This window comes from Amblyomma maculatum, unplaced genomic scaffold, assembly GCF_055883805.1.
Source record: "Amblyomma maculatum isolate TAMU_Amacu unplaced genomic scaffold, ASM5588380v1 scaffold_22, whole genome shotgun sequence".
Lineage (NCBI taxonomy): Eukaryota > Metazoa > Arthropoda > Arachnida > Ixodida > Ixodidae > Amblyomma > Amblyomma maculatum.
Window position 1 is genome coordinate 781,199 of NW_028146747.1, and position 20,015 is coordinate 801,213.

The following is a 20,015-nucleotide window of genomic DNA, read 5'->3' on the forward strand; positions in this document are numbered from 1 at the left end:
AAGCAGCAACAGCTAGTAGCTGCAGCAGCAGCAAGCAGCTGGCAGCAGCTAGAGCAGCAGCAGCAGCAACAGCAGCAGCAAGCAGCAGCAACAGCAAGTAGCAGCACCACGCAGCAGCAAATAGCAGCAGCAGTAGCAGCAGCAGCAGCAGCAGCAGCAGCAGCAGCAGCAGCAGCAGCAGCAGCAGCAGCAGCAGCAGCAGCAGCAGCAGCAGCAGCAGCTGCAGCAGCAGCAGCAGCAGCAGCAGCAGCAGCAGCAGCAGCAGCAGCAGCTGGCAGCAGCTAGCAGTGGCGGCGGCGGTGGCAGCAGCAGCAGCAGCAGCAGCAAGCAGCTAGCAGCAGCAACAGCAGCAAGCAGCTGGCAGCAGGTAGAGCAGCAGCAGCAGCAGCAGCAAGCTGAAGCAAGCAGCAGCAGCAAGCAGAAGCAGCAAGCAGCAGCAGCACCTGGCAGCTAGCAGAATCAGCAGCAGCAAGCAGCCGGAAGCAGCTAGCGCAGCAGCAGGAAGCAGCCGGAAGCAGCAAGAGCAGCAGCAGCAGCATCAGAAGCAGCAGCAACTGCAAGCAGCAGCAGCAACCAGCAACAGCTAGCAGCAGCAGTAGTAGCAAGCAGCAAGCAGCAGCAGCAGCAGCAGCAGCAGCAGCAGCAGCAGCAGCAGCAGCTGGCAGCAGCTAGCAGTGGCGGCGGCGGCGGCGGCAGCAGCAGCAGCAGCAAGTAGCTGGCAGCAGCTAACAGCAGCAACAGCAGCAAGCAGCTGGAAGGAGCTAGAGCAGCAGCAGCAGCAGCAGCAACAGCTAGTAGCAGCAGCAACCAGCAACAGCAGCAGCAGCAGCAGCATGCACCTGGCAGCAGCTAAAAGCATCAGCAGCAACAAACAGCTGGAAGGAGCTAGAGCAGCAGCAGCAGCTAGCAGCGGCGGCAGCTGCAGCAGCAGCATCAGCAGCAGCAGCCAGCAATCAGCAGCAGCAGCAGCAGCATCAGCAGCAGCAAGCAGCAGCAGCTAGCAGCAGCAGCAGCAACTAGCAGCACAGCAGCAGCACCTGGCAGCTAGCAGTGGCGGCGGGAGCAGCAGCAGCAGCAGCAAGCACCTGGCAGGAGCTACCAGAATCAGCAGCAGCAGCAGCAGCAGCAGCATCAGAAGCAGCAGCAACTGCAAGCAGCAGCTGCAACCAGGAACAGCTAGCAGCAAGCAGCAGCAGCAGCAGCAGCAGCAGCAGCAGCAACAGCAGCAAGGAGCTGGAAGGAGCTAGAGCAGCAGCAGCAGCAGCAGCAGAAGCAGCAGCAGCAGCAACAGCTAGTAGCAGCAGCAACCAGCAACTAGCAACAGCAAGCAGCAGCAGCAGTAGCAGCAGCTAGCTGCTAGCAGCAGCAACCAACAGAAGCAGCAGCAGCAGCAGCAGCTGCAGCAGCAGCAGCAGAAGCAGCAACTGCAAGCAGCAGCAGCAACCAGGAACAGCTAGCAGCAAGCAGCAGCAGCAGCAACAGCAGCAAGGAGCTGGAAGGAGCTAGAGCTGCAGCAGCAGCAGCAGCAGCAGCAACAGCTAGTAGCAGCAGCAACCAGCAACAGCAAGCAGCAGCAGCAGTAGCAGCAGCTAGCTGGTAGCAGCAGCAACCAGCAGAAGCAGCAGCAGCAGCAGCAGCAGCTGGCAGCAGCTAGCAGTGGCGGCGGCTGCAGCAGCAGCAGCTAGCAGCAGCAGCAGCGAGCAGCAGCAGCAAGCAGAAGTAGCAAGCAGCAGCAGCACCTGGCAGCTGGCAGCAGCTAGCAGCGGTGGCGGCTGCAGCAGCAGCAGTAGCAGCAGCTAGCAGCAGCAGCAGAAGCAGCAGCAGCAGCAGCAGCAGCAGCAGCAGCAGCAGCAGCAGCAGCAGCAGCAGCAGCAGCAGCAGCAGCAGCAGCAGCAGCAGCAGCTGGTAGCAGCTATCAGTGGCGGTGGCGGTAGCAACAGCAGCAAGCAGCTGGCAGCAGCTAGCAGCAGCAACAGCAGCAAGCAGCTGGAAGGAGGTAGAGCAGAAGCAGCAGCAGAAGCAGCAGCAGCAACAGCTAGTAGCAGCAGCAACAGCAGCAAGCAGCTGGAAGGAGCTAGAGCAGCAGCAGCAGCAGAAGCAGCAGCAGCAACCAGCAACAGAGAGCAGCAGCAGCAGTAGCAGCAAGCAGCAGCAGCAGCAGCAACCAGCACAAGCAGCAGCAGCAGCTGGCAGCGTCTAGCAGCGGCGGCGGCTGTAGCAGCAGCATCTAGCAGAAGCAGCAGCAGCAAGCAGAAGTAGGAAGCAGCAGCAGCACCTGGCAGCTGGCAGCAGCTAGCAGCGGTGGCGGCTGCAGCAGAAGCAGCAGCAGCAGCTGGCTGCAGATAGCAGCGGTGGCGCCTGCAGCAGCAGCAGCAGCAGCAGCAGCAGCAGCAGCAGCAGCAGCAGCAGCAGCAGCAGCAGCAGCAGCAGCAGCAGCAGCAGCAGCAGCAGCAGCAGCAGCAGCAGCAGCAGCTGGCAGCAGCTAGCAGCGGTGGCGCCTGCAGCAGCAGCAGCAGCAGCAGCAGTGGCGGCGGCTGCAGCAGCAGCGAGCAGCAGCAACAAGCAGAAGTAGCAAGCAGCAGCAGCACCTGGCAGCTGGCAGCAGCTAGCAGCAGCAACAGCAGCAAGCAGCTGGCAGCAAGTAGAGCAGCAGCAGCAGCAGCAGCAGCAGTAGTAGCAAACAGCAAGCAGCAGCAGCTGGCAGCAGCTGCAGCAGCAGCAGCAGCAGCTAGCAGCAGCAAGCAGCAGCAGCAGCAAGGAGCAGCAACAGCAAGCAGCAGCAAATAGCAGCACCAAGCAGCAGCAGCTGCAGCTAGCAGCAGCAGCAGCAGCAGTAAGCAGCACCATCAGCAGCAGCAAGATGAAGCAAGCAGCAGCAGTAAGCAGAAGCAGCTAGCAGCAGCAGCAGCAGCAGTAGTAGCAAGCAGCAAACAGCAGCAGCAGCAGCAGCTAGCAACACAGCAGCAGCAGAAGCAGCAAGCAGAGGCAGCAAGCAGGAGCAGCACCTGGCAGCTAGCTGTGGCGGCGGCAGCAGCAGCAGCAGCAAGCACCTGGCAGGAGCTAGCAGAATCAGCAGCAGGAAGCAGCCGGAAGCAGCTAGCGCAGCAGCAGCAGCAGCAGCATCAGAAGCAGCAGCAACTGCAAGCAGCAGCAGTAGTAGCAAGCAGCAAGCGGCAGCAACAGCAGCAGCAGCTGGCAGCAGCTAGCAGTGGCGGCGGCGGCGGCAGCAGCAGCAGCGGCAAGCAGCTGGCAGCAGCTAGCAGCAGCAACAGCAGCAAGCAGCTGGAAGGAGCTAGAGCAGCAGCAGCAGCAGAAGCAGCAGCAGCAGCAACAGCTAGTAGCAGCAGCAACCAGCAACAGCAAGCAGCAGCAGCAGCAGCAACCAGCAGAAGCAGCAGCAGCAGCAACCAGCAGAAGCAGCAGCAGCAGCTAGCAGAAGCAGCAGCGAGAAGCAGCAAGCAGAAGTAGCAAGCAGAAGCAGCACCTGGAAGCTGGCAGCAGCTAGCAGCAGCAGCAAGCAGCTGGAAGCAGCAGCAGCAGCAGAAGCAGCAGCAGCTGGCAGCAGCTGTCAGCAGCTAGCAGCGGTGGCGCCTGCAGCAGCAGCAGCAGCAGAAGCAGCAGCAGCAACAGCAAGCAGCAGCAGCAACCAGCAGAAGCAGCAGCAGAAGCTGGCAGCAACTAGCAAGTGGCGGCGGCTGCAGCAGCAGCAGCAGCTAGCAGAAGCAGCAACGAGAAGCAGCAAGCAGAAGTAGCAAGCAGAAGCAGCACCTGCCAGCTGGCAGCAGCTAGCAGCAGCAGCAAGCAGCTGGAAGCAGCAGCAGCAGCAGAAGCAGCAGCAGCTAGCAGCGGTGGCGCCTGCAGCAGCAGCAGCAGCAGCAGCAGCAGCAGCAGCAGCAGCAGCAGCAGCAGCAGCAGCAGCAGCAGCAGCAGCAGCAGCAGCAGCAGCGGCGGCTGCAGGAGCAGCAGCAGCTGGCAGCAGCATCAGCGAGCAGAAGTAGCAAGCAGCAGCAGCTGGAAGCAGCTAGCAGCAGCAGCAGCAGCAAGCAGCTGGCAGCAGCTAGCAGCTGGCAGCAGCTAGCAGCAGCAGCAGCAGCAGCAGCAGCAGCAGCAGCAGCAGCAGCAGCAGCAGCAGCAGCAGCAGCAGCAGCAGCAGCAGCAGCAGCAAGCAGCTGGCAGCAGCTAGAGCAGCAGCAGCAGCAACAGCAGCAGCAAGCAGCAGCAACAGCAAGTAGCAGCACCAAGCAGCAGCAAATAGCAGCAGCAGCAGCAGCAGCAGCAGCAGCAGCAGCAGCAGCAGCAGCAGCAGCGGCGGCGGCTGCAGGAGCAGCAGCAGCTGGCAGCAGCATCAGCGAGCAGAAGTAGCAAGCAGCAGCAGCTGGAAGCAGCTAGCAGCAGCAGCAGCTAGCAGCAGCAGCAGCAAGCAGCTGGCAGCAGCTAGCAGCAGCAGCAGCAGCAGCAGCAGCAGCAGCAGCAGCAGCAGCAGCAGCAGCAGCAGCAGCAGCAGCAGCAGCAGCAGCAGCAGCAGCAGCAGCAGCAGCAGCAGCAGCAGCAGCAGCAGCAAGCAGCTAGCAGCAGCAACAGCAGCAAGCAGCTGGCAGCAGGTAGAGCAGCAGCAGCAGCAGCAGCATCAGAAGCAGCAGCAACTGCAAGCAGCAGCAGCAACCAGCAACAGCTAGCAGCAGCAGTAGTAGCAAGCAGCAAGCAGCAGCAGCAGCAGCAGCAGCAGCAGCAGCAGCCGCAGCAGCAGCAGCAGCAGCAGCAGACGCAGCAGCAGCAGCAGCAGCAGCAGAAGCAGCTGGCAGCAGCTAGCAGTGGCGGCGGCGGCGGCAGCAGCAGCAGCAGCAAGTAGCTGGCAGCAGCTAACAGCAGCAACAGCAGCAAGCAGCTGGAAGGAGCTAGAGCAGCAGCAGCAGCAGCAGCAACAGCTAGTAGCAGCAGCAACCAGCAACAGCAGCAGCAGCAGCAGCATGCACCTGGCAGCAGCTAAAAGCATCAGCAGCAACAAACAGCTGGAAGCAGCTAGCGCAGCAGCAGCAGCAGCAGCAGCAGCAACTGCAAGCAGCAGCAGCAACCAGCAACAGCAAGCAGCAGCAGCAGCAGCAGCAGCAGCAGCAGCAGCAGCAGCAGCAGCAGCAGCAGCAGCAGCAGCAGCAGCAGCAGCAGCAGCAGCAGCAGCAGCAGCAGTAGTAGCAAGCAGCAAACAGCAGCAGCAGCAGCAGCAGCAGCTAGCAGTGGCGGCGGCGGCACCTGGCAGCTAGCAGCGGCGGCGGCGGCGGGAGCAGCAGCAGCAGCAAGCAGCTGGCAGCAGCTAGCAGCAGCAACAGCAGCAAGCAGCTGGAAGGAGCTAGAGCAGCAGCAGCAGCTAGCAGCGGCGGCAGCTGCAGCAGCAGCATCAGCAGCAGCAGCCAGCAATCAGCAGCAGCAGCAGCATCAGCAGCAGCAGGCAGCAGCAGCAAGCAGCAGCAGCTAGCAGCAGCAGCAGCACCTGGCAGCTAGCAGTGGCGGCGGGAGCAGCAGCAGCAAGCACCTGGCAGGAGCTACCAGAATCAGCAGCAGCAAGCAGCCGGAAGCAGCTAGCGCAGCAGCAGCAGCAGCAGCATCAGAAGCAGCAGCAACTGCAAGCAGCAGCTGCAACCAGGAACAGCTAGCAGCAGCAGCAGCAGCAACAGCAGCAAGGAGCTGGAAGGAGCTAGAGCAGCAGCAGCAGCAGCAGAAGCAGCAGCAGCAGCAACAGCTAGTAGCAGCAGCAACCAGCAACTAGCAACAGCAAGCAGCAGCAGCAGTAGCAGCAGCTAGCTGCTAGCAGCAGCAACCAACAGAAGCAGCAGCAGCAGCAGCTGCAGCAGCAGCAGCAGCAGAAGCAGCAACTGCAAGCAGCAGCAGCAACCAGGAACAGCTAGCAGCAAGCAGCAGCAGCAGCAACAGCAGCAAGGAGCTGGAAGGAGCTAGAGCTGCAGCAGCAGCAGAAGCAGCAGCAGCAGCAACAGCTAGTAGCAGCAGCAACCAGCAACAGCAAGCAGCAGCAGCAGTAGCAGCAGCTAGCTGGTAGCAGCAGCAACCAGCAGAAGCAGCAGCAGCAGCAGCAGCAGCTGGCAGCAGCTAGCAGTGGCGGCGGCTGCAGCAGCAGCAGCTAGCAGCAGCAGCAGCGAGCAGCAGCAGCAAGCAGAAGTAGCAAGCAGCAGCAGCACCTGGCAGCTGGCAGCAGCTAGCAGCGGTGGCGGCTGCAGCAGCAGCAGTAGCAGCAGCTAGCAGCAGCAGCAGAAGCAGCAGCAGCTGCAGCAGCTAGCAGCGGTGGTGCCTGCAGCAGCAGCAGCAGCAGCGAGCAGCAGCAGCAAGCAGAAGTAGCAAGCAGCAAGCAGAAGTAGCAAGCAGCAGCAGCACCTGGCAGCTGGCAGCAGCTAGCTGTGGTGGCGCCTGCAGCAGCAGCAGCAGCAGCAGTGGCGGCGGCTGCAGCAGCAGCGAGCAGCAGCAGCAAGCAGAAGTAGCAAGCAGCAGCAGCAGCAGCTGGCAGCAGCAGCAGCAGCAGCAGCAGCAGCAGCAGCAGTGGCGGCGGCTGCAGCAGCAGCGAGCAGCAGCAACAAGCAGAAGTAGCAAGCAGCAGCAGCACCTGGCAGCTGGCAGCAGCTAGCAGCAGCAACAGCAGCAAGCAGCTGGCAGCAAGTAGAGCAGCAGCAGCAGCAACAGCTAGTAGCAGCAGCAACAGCTAGTAGCAGCAGCAGCAAGCAGAAGCAGCAAGCAGCAGCAGCAGCAGCAGCAGTAGTAGCAAACAGCAAGCAGCAGCAGCTGGCAGCAGCTGCAGCAGCAGCAGCTAGCAGCAGCAGCAGCAGCAGCAGCAGCAGCAGCAGCAGCAGCAGCAGCAGCAGCAGCAGCAGCAGCAGCAGCAGCAGCAGCAGCAGCAGCAGCAGCAGCAGCAGCAGCAGCGGCGGCTGCAGGAGCAGCAGCAGCAGCAGCAGCAGCAGCAGCAGCAGCAGCAGCAGCAGCAGCAGCAGCGGCGGCTGCAGGAGCAGCAGCAGCTGGCAGCAGCATCAGCGAGCAGAAGTAGCAAGCAGCAGCAGCTGGAAGCAGCTAGCAGCAGCAGCAGCAAGCAGCTGGCAGCAGCTAGCAGCAGCAGCAGCAGCAGCAGCAGCAGCAGCAGCAGCAGCAGCAGCAGCAGCAGCAGCAGCAGCAGCAGCAGCAGCAGCAGCAGCAGCAGCAGCAGCAGCAGCAGCAGCAGCAGCAGCAGCAGCAGCAGCAGCAGCAGCAGCAGCAAGCAGCTGGCAGCAGCTAGAGCAGCAGCAGCAGCAACAGCAGCAGCAAGCAGCAGCAACAGCAAGTAGCAGCACCACGCAGCAGCAAATAGCAGCAGCAGCAGCAGCAGCAGCAGCAGCAGCAGCAGCAGCAGCAGCAGCAGCAGCAGCAGCAGCAGCAGCAGCAGCAGCAGCAGCAGCAGCAGCAGCAGCAGCAGCAGCAGCAGCTGGCAGCAGCTAGCAGTGGCGGCGGCGGTGGCAGCAGCAGCAGCAGCAGCAGCAAGCAGCTAGCAGCAGCAACAGCAGCAAGCAGCTGGCAGCAGGTAGAGCAGCAGCAGCAGCAGCAGCAGCAGCAAGCTGAAGCAAGCAGCAGCAGCAAGCAGAAGCAGCAAGCAGCAGCAGCACCTGGCAGCTAGCAGAATCAGCAGCAGCAAGCAGCCGGAAGCAGCTAGCGCAGCAGCAGGAAGCAGCCGGAAGCAGCAAGAGCAGCAGCAGCAGCATCAGAAGCAGCAGCAACTGCAAGCAGCAGCAGCAACCAGCAACAGCTAGCAGCAGCAGTAGTAGCAAGCAGCAAGCAGCAGCAGCAGCAGCAGCAGCAGCAGCAGCAGCAGCAGCAGCTGGCAGCAGCTAGCAGTGGCGGCGGCGGCGGCGGCAGCAGCAGCAGCAGCAAGTAGCTGGCAGCAGCTAACAGCAGCAACAGCAGCAAGCAGCTGGAAGGAGCTAGAGCAGCAGCAGCAGCAGCAGCAACAGCTAGTAGCAGCAGCAACCAGCAACAGCAGCAGCAGCAGCAGCATGCACCTGGCAGCAGCTAAAAGCATCAGCAGCAACAAACAGCTGGAAGGAGCTAGAGCAGCAGCAGCAGCTAGCAGCGGCGGCAGCAACTAGCAGCACAGCAGCAGCACCTGGCAGCTAGCAGTGGCGGCGGGAGCAGCAGCAGCAGCAGCAAGCACCTGGCAGGAGCTACCAGAATCAGCAGCAGCAAGCAGCCGGAAGCAGCTAGCGCAGCAGCAGCAGCAGCAGCATCAGAAGCAGCAGCAACTGCAAGCAGCAGCTGCAACCAGGAACAGCTAGCAGCAAGCAGCAGCAGCAGCAGCAGCAGCAGCAACAGCAGCAAGGAGCTGGAAGGAGCTAGAGCAGCAGCAGCAGCAGCAGCAACCAGCAACTAGCAACAGCAAGCAGCAGCAGCAGTAGCAGCAGCTAGCTGCTAGCAGCAGCAACCAACAGAAGCAGCAGCAGCAGCAGCAGAAGCAGCAACTGCAAGCAGCAGCAGCAACCAGGAACAGCTAGCAGCAAGCAGCAGCAGCAGCAACAGCAGCAAGGAGCTGGAAGGAGCTAGAGCTGCAGCAGCAGCAGCAGCAGCAACAGCTAGTAGCAGCAGCAACCAGCAACAGCAAGCAGCAGCAGCAGTAGCAGCAGCTAGCTGGTAGCAGCAGCAACCAGCAGAAGCAGCAGCAGCAGCAGCAGCAGCAGCAAGCAGAAGTAGCAAGCAGCAGCAGCACCTGGCAGCTGGCAGCAGCTAGCAGCGGTGGCGGCTGCAGCAGCAGCAGCAGCAGCAGCAGCAGCAGCAGCAGCAGCAGCAGCAGCTGGTAGCAGCTATCAGTGGCGGTGGCGGTAGCAACAGCAGCAAGCAGCTGGCAGCAGCTAGCAGCAGCAACAGCAGCAAGCAGCTGGAAGGAGGTAGAGCAGAAGCAGCAGCAGAAGCAGCAGCAGCAACAGCTAGTAGCAGCAGCAACAGCAGCAAGCAGCTGGAAGGAGCTAGAGCAGCAGCAGCAGCAGAAGCAGCAGCAGCAACCAGCAACAGAGAGCAGCAGCAGCAGTAGCAGCAAGCAGCAGCAGCAGCAGCAACCAGCACAAGCAGCAGCAGCAGCTGGCAGCGTCTAGCAGCGGCGGCGGCTGTAGCAGCAGCATCTAGCAGAAGCAGCAGCAGCAAGCAGAAGTAGGAAGCAGCAGCAGCACCTGGCAGCTGGCAGCAGCTAGCAGCGGTGGCGGCTGCAGCAGAAGCAGCAGCAGCAGCTGGCTGCAGATAGCAGCGGTGGCGCCTGCAGCAGCAGCAGCAGCAGCAGCAGCAGCAGCAGCAGCAGCAGCAGCAGCAGCAGCAGCAGCAGCAGCAGCAGCAGCAGCAGCAGCAGCAGCAGCAGCAGCAGCAGCAGCAGCAGCAGCAGCAGCAGCAACAGCAGCAGCAGCTGGCAGCAGCTAGCAGCGGTGGCGCCTGCAGCAGCAGCAGCAGCAGCAGCAGTGGCGGCGGCTGCAGCAGCAGCGAGCAGCAGCAACAAGCAGAAGTAGCAAGCAGCAGCAGCACCTGGCAGCTGGCAGCAGCTAGCAGCAGCAACAGCAGCAAGCAGCTGGCAGCAAGTAGAGCAGCAGCAGCAGCAGCAGCAGCAGCAGCAGTAGTAGCAAACAGCAAGCAGCAGCAGCTGGCAGCAGCTGCAGCAGCAGCAGCAGCAGCTAGCAGCAGCAAGCAGCAGCAGCAGCAAGGAGCAGCAACAGCAAGCAGCAGCAAATAGCAGCACCAAGCAGCAGCAGCTGCAGCTAGCAGCAGCAGCAGCAGCAGTAAGCAGCACCATCAGCAGCAGCAAGATGAAGCAAGCAGCAGCAGTAAGCAGAAGCAGCTAGCAGCAGCAGCAGCAGCAGTAGTAGCAAGCAGCAAACAGCAGCAGCAGCAGCAGCTAGCAACACAGCAGCAGCAGAAGCAGCAAGCAGAGGCAGCAAGCAGGAGCAGCACCTGGCAGCTAGCTGTGGCGGCGGCAGCAGCAGCAGCAGCAAGCACCTGGCAGGAGCTAGCAGAATCAGCAGCAGGAAGCAGCCGGAAGCAGCTAGCGCAGCAGCAGCAGCAGCAGCATCAGAAGCAGCAGCAACTGCAAGCAGCAGCAGTAGTAGCAAGCAGCAAGCGGCAGCAACAGCAGCAGCAGCTGGCAGCAGCTAGCAGTGGCGGCGGCGGCGGCAGCAGCAGCAGCGGCAAGCAGCTGGCAGCAGCTAGCAGCAGCAACAGCAGCAAGCAGCTGGAAGGAGCTAGAGCAGCAGCAGCAGCAGCAGCAGAAGCAGCAGCAGCAGCAACAGCTAGTAGCAGCAGCAACCAGCAACAGCAAGCAGCAGCAGCAGCAGCAACCAGCAGAAGCAGCAGCAGCAGCAACCAGCAGAAGCAGCAGCAGCAGCTAGCAGAAGCAGCAGTGAGAAGCAGCAAGCAGAAGTAGCAAGCAGAAGCAGCACCTGGCAGCTGGCAGCAGCTAGCAGCAGCAGCAAGCAGCTGGAAGCAGCAGCAGCAGCAGAAGCAGCAGCAGCTGGCAGCAGCTGTCAGCAGCTAGCAGCGGTGGCGCCTGCAGCAGCAGCAGCAGCAGAAGCAGCAGCAGCAACAGCAAGCAGCAGCAGCAACCAGCAGAAGGAGCAGCAGAAGCTGGCAGCAACTAGCAAGTGGCGGCGGCTGCAGCAGCAGCAGCAGCTAGCAGAAGCAGCAACGAGAAGCAGCAAGCAGAAGTAGCAAGCAGAAGCAGCACCTGCCAGCTGGCAGCAGCTAGCAGCAGCAGCAAGCAGCTGGAAGCAGCAGCAGCAGCAGAAGCAGCAGCAGCTAGCAGCGGTGGCGCCTGCAGCAGCAGCAGCAGCAGCAGCAGCAGCAGCAGCAGCAGCAGCAGCAGCAGCAGCAGCAGCAGCAGCAGCAGCAGCAGCAGCAGCAGCTAGCAGCGGCTGCGGCTGCAGCAGCAGCAGCAGCAGCAGCGGCGGCTGCAGGAGCAGCAGCAGCTGGCAGCAGCATCAGCGAGCAGAAGTAGCAAGCAGCAGCAGCTGGAAGCAGCTAGCAGCAGCAGCAGCAGCAAGCAGCTGGCAGCAGCTAGCAGCTGGCAGCAGCTAGCAGCAGCAGCAGCAGCAGCAGCAGCAGCAGCAGCAGCAGCAGCAGCAGCAGCAGCAGCAGCAGCAGCAGCAGCAGCAGCAGCAGCAGCAGCAGCAAGCAGCTGGCAGCAGCTAGAGCAGCAGCAGCAGCAACAGCAGCAGCAAGCAGCAGCAACAGCAAGTAGCAGCACCAAGCAGCAGCAAATAGCAGCAGCAGCAGCAGCAGCAGCAGCAGCAGCAGCAGCAGCAGCAGCAGCAGCAGCAGCAGCAGCAGCAGCAGCAGCAGCAGCAGCAGCAGCAGCAGCAGCAGCGGCGGCTGCAGGAGCAGCAGCAGCTGGCAGCAGCATCAGCGAGCAGAAGTAGCAAGCAGCAGCAGCTGGAAGCAGCTAGCAGCAGCAGCAGCTAGCAGCAGCAGCAGCAAGCAGCTGGCAGCAGCAGCAGCAGCAGCAGCAGCAGCAGCAGCAGCAGCAGCAGCAGCAGCAGCAGCAGCAGCAGCAGCAGCAGCAGCAGCAGCAGCAAGCAGCTAGCAGCAGCAACAGCAGCAAGCAGCTGGCAGCAGGTAGAGCAGCAGCAGCAGCAGCAGCAAGCTGAAGCAAGCAGCAGCAGCAAGCAGAAGCAGCAAGCAGCAGCAGCACCTGGCAGCTAGCAGAATCAGCAGCAGCAAGCAGCCGGAAGCAGCTAGCGCAGCAGCAGGAAGCAGCCGGAAGCAGCAAGAGCAGCAGCAGCAGCATCAGAAGCAGCAGCAACTGCAAGCAGCAGCAGCAACCAGCAACAGCTAGCAGCAGCAGTAGTAGCAAGCAGCAAGCAGCAGCAGCAGCAGCAGCAGCAGCCGCAGCAGCAGCAGCAGCAGCAGCAGACGCAGCAGCAGCAGCAGCAGCAGCAGCAGCAGCAGCAGCAGCAGCAGCAGCAGCAGCAGCAGCAGCAGCAGCAGCAGCAGCAGCAGCAGAAGCAGCTGGCAGCAGCTAGCAGTGGCGGCGGCGGCGGCAGCAGCAGCAGCAGCAAGTAGCTGGCAGCAGCTAACAGCAGCAACAGCAGCAAGCAGCTGGAAGGAGCTAGAGCAGCAGCAGCAGCAGCAGCAACAGCTAGTAGCAGCAGCAACCAGCAACAGCAGCAGCAGCAGCAGCATGCACCTGGCAGCAGCTAAAAGCATCAGCAGCAACAAACAGCTGGAAGCAGCTAGCGCAGCAGCAGCAGCAGCAGCAGCAGCAACTGCAAGCAGCAGCAGCAACCAGCAACAGCAAGCAGCAGCAGCAGCAGCAGCAGCAGCAGCAGCAGCAGCAGCAGCAGCAGCAGCAGCAGCAGCAGCAGCAGTAGTAGCAAGCAGCAAACAGCAGCAGCAGCAGCAGCTAGCAGTGGCGGCGGCGGCACCTGGCAGCTAGCAGCGGCGGCGGCGGCGGGAGCAGCAGCAGCAGCAAGCAGCTGGCAGCAGCTAGCAGCAGCAACAGCAGCAAGCAGCTGGAAGGAGCTAGAGCAGCAGCAGCAGCTAGCAGCGGCGGCAGCTGCAGCAGCAGCATCAGCAGCAGCAGCCAGCAATCAGCAGCAGCAGCAGGCAGCAGCAGCAAGCAGCAGCAGCTAGCAGCAGCAGCAGCACCTGGCAGCTAGCAGTGGCGGCGGGAGCAGCAGCAGCAAGCACCTGGCAGGAGCTACCAGAATCAGCAGCAGCAAGCAGCCGGAAGCAGCTAGCGCAGCAGCAGCAGCAGCAGCATCAGAAGCAGCAGCAACTGCAAGCAGCAGCTGCAACCAGGAACAGCTAGCAGCAAGCAGCAGCAGCAGCAGCAGCAGCAGCAACAGCAGCAAGGAGCTGGAAGCAGCTAGAGCAGCAGCAGCAGCAGCAACAACCAGCAACTAGCAACAGCAAGCAGCAGCAGCAGTAGCAGCAGCTAGCTGCTAGCAGCAGCAACCAACAGAAGCAGCAGCAGCAGCAGCAGCTGCAGCAGCAGCAGCAGCAGAAGCAGCAACTGCAAGCAGCAGCAGCAACCAGGAACAGCTAGCAGCAAGCAGCAGCAGCAGCAACAGCAGCAAGGAGCTGGAAGGAGCTAGAGCTGCAGCAGCAGCAGCAGCAGCAACAGCTAGTAGCAGCAGCAACCAGCAACAGCAAGCAGCAGCAGCAGTAGCAGCAGCTAGCTGGTAGCAGCAGCAACCAGCAGAAGCAGCAGCAGCAGCAGCAGCAGCTGGCAGCAGCTAGCAGTGGCGGCGGCTGCAGCAGCAGCAGCTAGCAGCAGCAGCAGCGAGCAGCAGCAGCAAGCAGAAGTAGCAAGCAGCAGCAGCACCTGGCAGCTGGCAGCAGCTAGCAGCGGTGGCGGCTGCAGCAGCAGCAGTAGCAGCAGCTAGCAGCAGCAGCAGAAGCAGCAGCAGCAGCAGCAGCAGCAGCAGCAGCAGCAGCAGCAGCAGCAGCAGCAGCAGCAGCTGGTAGCAGCTATCAGTGGCGGTGGCGGTAGCAACAGCAGCAAGCAGCTGGCAGCAGCTAGCAGCAGCAACAGCAGCAAGCAGCTGGAAGGAGGTAGAGCAGAAGCAGCAGCAGAAGCAGCAGCAGCAACAGCTAGTAGCAGCAGCAACAGCAGCAAGCAGCTGGAAGGAGCTAGAGCAGCAGCAGCAGCAGAAGCAGCAGCAGCAACCAGCAACAGAGAGCAGCAGCAGCAGTAGCAGCAAGCAGCAGCAGCAGCAGCAACCAGCACAAGCAGCAGCAGCAGCTGGCAGCGTCTAGCAGCGGCGGCGGCTGTAGCAGCAGCATCTAGCAGAAGCAGCAGCAGCAAGCAGAAGTAGGAAGCAGCAGCAGCACCTGGCAGCTGGCAGCAGCTAGCAGCGGTGGCGGCTGCAGCAGAAGCAGCAGCAGCAGCTGGCTGCAGATAGCAGCGGTGGCGCCTGCAGCAGCAGCAGCAGCAGCAGCAGCAGCAGCAGCAGCAGCAGCAGCAGCAGCAGCAGCAGCAGCAGCAGCAGCAGCAGCAGCAGCAGCAGCAGCAGCAGCAGCTGGCAGCAGCTAGCAGCGGTGGCGCCTGCAGCAGCAGCAGCAGCAGCAGCAGTGGCGGCGGCTGCAGCAGCAGCGAGCAGCAGCAACAAGCAGAAGTAGCAAGCAGCAGCAGCACCTGGCAGCTGGCAGCAGCTAGCAGCAGCAACAGCAGCAAGCAGCTGGCAGCAAGTAGAGCAGCAGCAGCAGCAGCAGCAACAGCAGTAGTAGCAAACAGCAAGCAGCAGCAGCTGGCAGCAGCTGCAGCAGCAGCAGCAGCAGCTAGCAGCAGCAAGCAGCAGCAGCAGCAAGGAGCAGCAACAGCAAGCAGCAGCAAATAGCAGCACCAAGCAGCAGCAGCTGCAGCTAGCAGCAGCAGCAGCAGCAGTAAGCAGCACCATCAGCAGCAGCAAGATGAAGCAAGCAGCAGCAGTAAGCAGAAGCAGCTAGCAGCAGCAGCAGCAGCAGTAGTAGCAAGCAGCAAACAGCAGCAGCAGCAGCAGCTAGCAACACAGCAGCAGCAGAAGCAGCAAGCAGAGGCAGCAAGCAGGAGCAGCACCTGGCAGCTAGCTGTGGCGGCGGCAGCAGCAGCAGCAGCAAGCACCTGGCAGGAGCTAGCAGAATCAGCAGCAGGAAGCAGCCGGAAGCAGCTAGCGCAGCAGCAGCAGCAGCAGCATCAGAAGCAGCAGCAACTGCAAGCAGCAGCAGTAGTAGCAAGCAGCAAGCGGCAGCAACAGCAGCAGCAGCTGGCAGCAGCTAGCAGTGGCGGCGGCGGCGGCAGCAGCAGCAGCGGCAAGCAGCTGGCAGCAGCTAGCAGCAGCAACAGCAGCAAGCAGCTGGAAGGAGCTAGAGCAGCAGCAGCAGCAGAAGCAGCAGCAGCAGCAACAGCTAGTAGCAGCAGCAACCAGCAACAGCAAGCAGCAGCAGCAGCAGCAACCAGCAGAAGCAGCAGCAGCAGCAACCAGCAGAAGCAGCAGCAGCAGCTAGCAGAAGCAGCAGCGAGAAGCAGCAAGCAGAAGTAGCAAGCAGAAGCAGCACCTGGCAGCTGGCAGCAGCTAGCAGCAGCAGCAAGCAGCTGGAAGCAGCAGCAGCAGCAGAAGCAGCAGCAGCTGGCAGCAGCTGTCAGCAGCTAGCAGCGGTGGCGCCTGCAGCAGCAGCAGCAGCAGAAGCAGCAGCAGCAACAGCAAGCAGCAGCAGCAACCAGCAGAAGGAGCAGCAGAAGCTGGCAGCAACTAGCAAGTGGCGGCGGCTGCAGCAGCAGCAGCAGCTAGCAGAAGCAGCAACGAGAAGCAGCAAGCAGAAGTAGCAAGCAGAAGCAGCACCTGCCAGCTGGCAGCAGCTAGCAGCAGCAGCAAGCAGCTGGAAGCAGCAGCAGCAGCAGAAGCAGCAGCAGCTAGCAGCGGTGGCGCCTGCAGCAGCAGCAGCAGCAGCAGCAGCAGCAGCAGCAGCAGCAGCAGCAGCAGCAGCAGCAGCAGCAGCAGCAGCAGCAGCAGCAGCAGCTAGCAGCGGCTGCGGCTGCAGCAGCAGCAGCAGCAGCAGCGGCGGCTGCAGGAGCAGCAGCAGCTGGCAGCAGCATCAGCGAGCAGAAGTAGCAAGCAGCAGCAGCTGGAAGCAGCTAGCAGCAGCAGCAGCAGCAAGCAGCTGGCAGCAGCTAGCAGCTGGCAGCAGCTAGCAGCAGCAGCAGCAGCAGCAGCAGCAGCAGCAGCAGCAGCAGCAGCAGCAGCAGCAGCAGCAGCAGCAGCAGCAGCAGCAGCAGCAGCAGCAGCAGCAGCAGCAAGCAGCTGGCAGCAGCTAGAGCAGCAGCAGCAGCAACAGCAGCAGCAAGCAGCAGCAACAGCAAGTAGCAGCACCAAGCAGCAGCAAATAGCAGCAGCAGCAGCAGCAGCAGCAGCAGCAGCAGCAGCAGCAGCAGCAGCAGCAGCAGCAGCAGCAGCAGCAGCAGCAGCAGCAGCAGCAGCAGCAGCAGCAGCAGCAGCAGCAGCAGCAGCAGCAGCGGCGGCTGCAGGAGCAGCAGCAGCTGGCAGCAGCATCAGCGAGCAGAAGTAGCAAGCAGCAGCAGCTGGAAGCAGCTAGCAGCAGCAGCAGCTAGCAGCAGCAGCAGCTAGCAGCAGCAGCAGCAAGCAGCTGGCAGCAGCAGCAGCAGCAGCAGCAGCAGCAGCAGCAGCAGCAGCAGCAGCAGCAGCAGCAGCAGCAGCAGCAGCAGCAGCAGCAGCAGCAGCAGCAAGCAGCTAGCAGCAGCAACAGCAGCAAGCAGCTGGCAGCAGGTAGAGCAGCAGCAGCAGCAGCAGCAAGCTGAAGCAAGCAGCAGCAGCAAGCAGAAGCAGCAAGCAGCAGCAGCACCTGGCAGCTAGCAGAATCAGCAGCAGCAAGCAGCCGGAAGCAGCTAGCGCAGCAGCAGCATCAGAAGCAGCAGCAACTGCAAGCAGCAGCAGCAACCAGCAACAGCTAGCAGCAGCAGTAGTAGCAAGCAGCAAGCAGCAGCAGCAGCAGCAGCAGCCGCAGCAGCAGCAGCAGCAGCAGCAGACGCAGCAGCAGCAGCAGCAGCAGCAGCAGCAGCAGCAGCAGCAGCAGCAGCAGCAGCAGCAGCAGCAGCAGCAGCAGCAGCAGCAGCAGCAGCAGCAGCAGCAGCAGCAGCAGCAGCAGCAGCAGAAGCAGCTGGCAGCAGCTAGCAGTGGCGGCGGCGGCGGCAGCAGCAGCAGCAGCAAGTAGCTGGCAGCAGCTAACAGCAGCAACAGCAGCAAGCAGCTGGAAGGAGCTAGAGCAGCAGCAGCAGCAGCAGCAACAGCTAGTAGCAGCAGCAACCAGCAACAGCAGCAGCAGCAGCAGCATGCACCTGGCAGCAGCTAAAAGCATCAGCAGCAACAAACAGCTGGAAGCAGCAAGCGCAGCAGCAGCAGCAGCAGCAGCAGCAACTGCAAGCAGCAGCAGCAACCAGCAACAGCAAGCAGCAGCAGCAGCAGCAGCAGCAGCAGCAGCAGCAGCAGCAGCAGCAGCAGCAGCAGCAGCAGCAGCAGCAGCAGCAGCAGCAGCAGCAGTAGTAGCAAGCAGCAAACAGCAGCAGCAGCAGCAGCTAGCAGTGGCGGCGGCGGCACCTGGCAGCTAGCAGCGGCGGCGGCGGCGGGAGCAGCAGCAGCAGCAAGCAGCTGGCAGCAGCTAGCAGCAGCAACAGCAGCAAGCAGCTGGAAGGAGCTAGAGCAGCAGCAGCAGCTAGCAGCGGCGGCAGCTGCAGCAGCAGCATCAGCAGCAGCAGCCAGCAATCAGCAGCAGCAGCAGCATCAGCAGCAGCAGGCAGCAGCAGCAAGCAGCAGCAGCTAGCAGCAGCAGCAGCACCTGGCAGCTAGCAGTGGCGGCGGGAGCAGCAGCAGCAAGCACCTGGCAGGAGCTACCAGAATCAGCAGCAGCAAGCAGCCGGAAGCAGCTAGCGCAGCAGCAGCAGCAGCAGCATCAGAAGCAGCAGCAACTGCAAGCAGCAGCTGCAACCAGGAACAGCTAGCAGCAAGCAGCAGCAGCAGCAGCAGCAGCAGCAACAGCAGCAAGGAGCTGGAAGGAGCTAGAGCAGCAGCAGCAGCAGCAGCAACCAGCAACTAGCAACAGCAAGCAGAAGCAGCAGTAGCAGCAGCTAGCTGCTAGCAGCAGCAACCAACAGAAGCAGCAGCAGCAGCAGCAGCTGCAGCAGCAGCAGCAGCAGAAGCAGCAACTGCAAGCAGCAGCAGCAACCAGGAACAGCTAGCAGCAAGCAGCAGCAGCAGCAACAGCAGCAAGGAGCTGGAAGGAGCTAGAGCTGCAGCAGCAGCAGCAGCAGCAACAGCTAGTAGCAGCAGCAACCAGCAACAGCAAGCAGCAGCAGCAGTAGCAGCAGCTAGCTGGTAGCAGCAGCAACCAGCAGAAGCAGCAGCAGCAGCAGCAGCAGCTGGCAGCAGCTAGCAGTGGCGGCGGCTGCAGCAGCAGCAGCTAGCAGCAGCAGCAGCGAGCAGCAGCAGCAAGCAGAAGTAGCAAGCAGCAGCAGCACCTGGCAGCTGGCAGCAGCTAGCAGCGGTGGCGGCTGCAGCAGCAGCAGTAGCAGCAGCTAGCAGCAGCAGCAGAAGCAGCAGCAGCAGCAGCAGCAGCAGCAGCAGCAGCAGCAGCAGCAGCAGCAGCAGCAGCTGGTAGCAGCTATCAGTGGCGGTGGCGGTAGCAACAGCAGCAAGCAGCTGGCAGCAGCTAGCAGCAGCAACAGCAGCAAGCAGCTGGAAGGAGGTAGAGCAGAAGCAGCAGCAGAAGCAGCAGCAGCAACAGCTAGTAGCAGCAGCAACAGCAGCAAGCAGCTGGAAGGAGCTAGAGCAGCAGCAGCAGCAGAAGCAGCAGCAGCAACCAGCAACAGAGAGCAGCAGCAGCAGTAGCAGCAAGCAGCAGCAGCAGCAGCAGCAACCAGCACAAGCAGCAGCAGCAGCTGGCAGCGTCTAGCAGCGGCGGCGGCTGTAGCAGCAGCATCTAGCAGAAGCAGCAGCAGCAAGCAGAAGTAGGAAGCAGCAGCAGCACCTGGCAGCTGGCAGCAGCTAGCAGCGGTGGCGGCTGCAGCAGAAGCAGCAGCAGCAGCTGGCTGCAGATAGCAGCGGTGGCGCCTGCAGCAGCAGCAGCAGCAGCAGCAGCAGCAGCAGCAGCAGCAGCAGCAGCAGCAGCAGCAGCAGCAGCAGCAGCAGCAGCAGCAGCAGCAGCAGCAGCAGCAGCTGGCAGCAGCTAGCAGCGGTGGCGCCTGCAGCAGCAGCAGCAGCAGCAGCAGTGGCGGCGGCTGCAGCAGCAGCGAGCAGCAGCAACAAGCAGAAGTAGCAAGCAGCAGCAGCACCTGTCAGCTGGCAGCAGCTAGCAGCAGCAAGCAGCTGGCAGCAAGTAGAGCAGCAGCAGCAGCAGCAGCAGCAGCAGTAGTAGCAAACAGCAAGCAGCAGCAGCTGGCAGCAGCTGCAGCAGCAGCAGCAGCAGCTAGCAGCAGCAAGCAGCAGCAGCAGCAAGGAGCAGCAACAGCAAGCAGCAGCAAATAGCAGCACCAAGCAGCAGCAGCTGCAGCTAGCAGCAGCAGCAGCAGCAGTAAGCAGCACCATCAGCAGCAGCAAGATGAAGCAAGCAGCAGCAGTAAGCAGAAGCAGCTAGCAGCAGCAGCAGCAGCAGTAGTAGCAAGCAGCAAACAGCAGCAGCAGCAGCAGCTAGCAACACAGCAGCAGCAGAAGCAGCAAGCAGAGGCAGCAAGCAGGAGCAGCACCTGGCAGCTAGCTGTGGCGGCGGCAGCAGCAGCAGCAGCAAGCACCTGGCAGGAGCTAGCAGAATCAGCAGCAGGAAGCAGCCGGAAGCAGCTAGCGCAGCAGCAGCAGCAGCAGCATCAGAAGCAGCAGCAACTGCAAGCAGCAGCAGTAGTAGCAAGCAGCAAGCGGCAGCAACAGCAGCAGCAGCTGGCAGCAGCTAGCAGTGGCGGCGGCGGCGGCAGCAGCAGCAGCGGCAAGCAGCTGGCAGCAGCTAGCAGCAGCAACAGCAGCAAGCAGCTGGAAGGAGCTAGAGCAGCAGCAGCAGCAGAAGCAGCAGCAGCAGCAACAGCTAGTAGCAGCAGCAACCAGCAACAGCAAGCAGCAGCAGCAGCAGCAACCAGCAGAAGCAGCAGCAGCAGCAACCAGCAGAAGCAGCAGCAGCAGCTAGCAGAAGCAGCAGCGAGAAGCAGCAAGCAGAAGTAGCAAGCAGAAGCAGCACCTGGCAGCTGGCAGCAGCTAGCAGCAGCAGCAAGCAGCTGGAAGCAGCAGCAGCAGCAGAAGCAGCAGCAGCTGGCAGCAGCTGTCAGCAGCTAGCAGCGGTGGCGCCTGCAGCAGCAGCAGCAGCAGAAGCAGCAGCAGCAACAGCAAGCAGCAGCAGCAACCAGCAGAAGGAGCAGCAGAAGCTGGCAGCAACTAGCAAGTGGCGGCGGCTGCAGCAGCAGCAGCAGCTAGCAGAAGCAGCAACGAGAAGCAGCAAGCAGAAGTAGCAAGCAGAAGCAGCACCTGCCAGCTGGCAGCAGCTAGCAGCAGCAG

The 20,015-nt window shown here is 62.2% G+C and overlaps 1 pseudogene; it reads left to right on the forward strand.

Annotated features, from left to right (window-relative positions):
• Positions 1-20,015, forward strand: part of LOC146171463 (uncharacterized) — a 62,218-nt pseudogene that overhangs the window by 3,835 nt on the left and 38,368 nt on the right.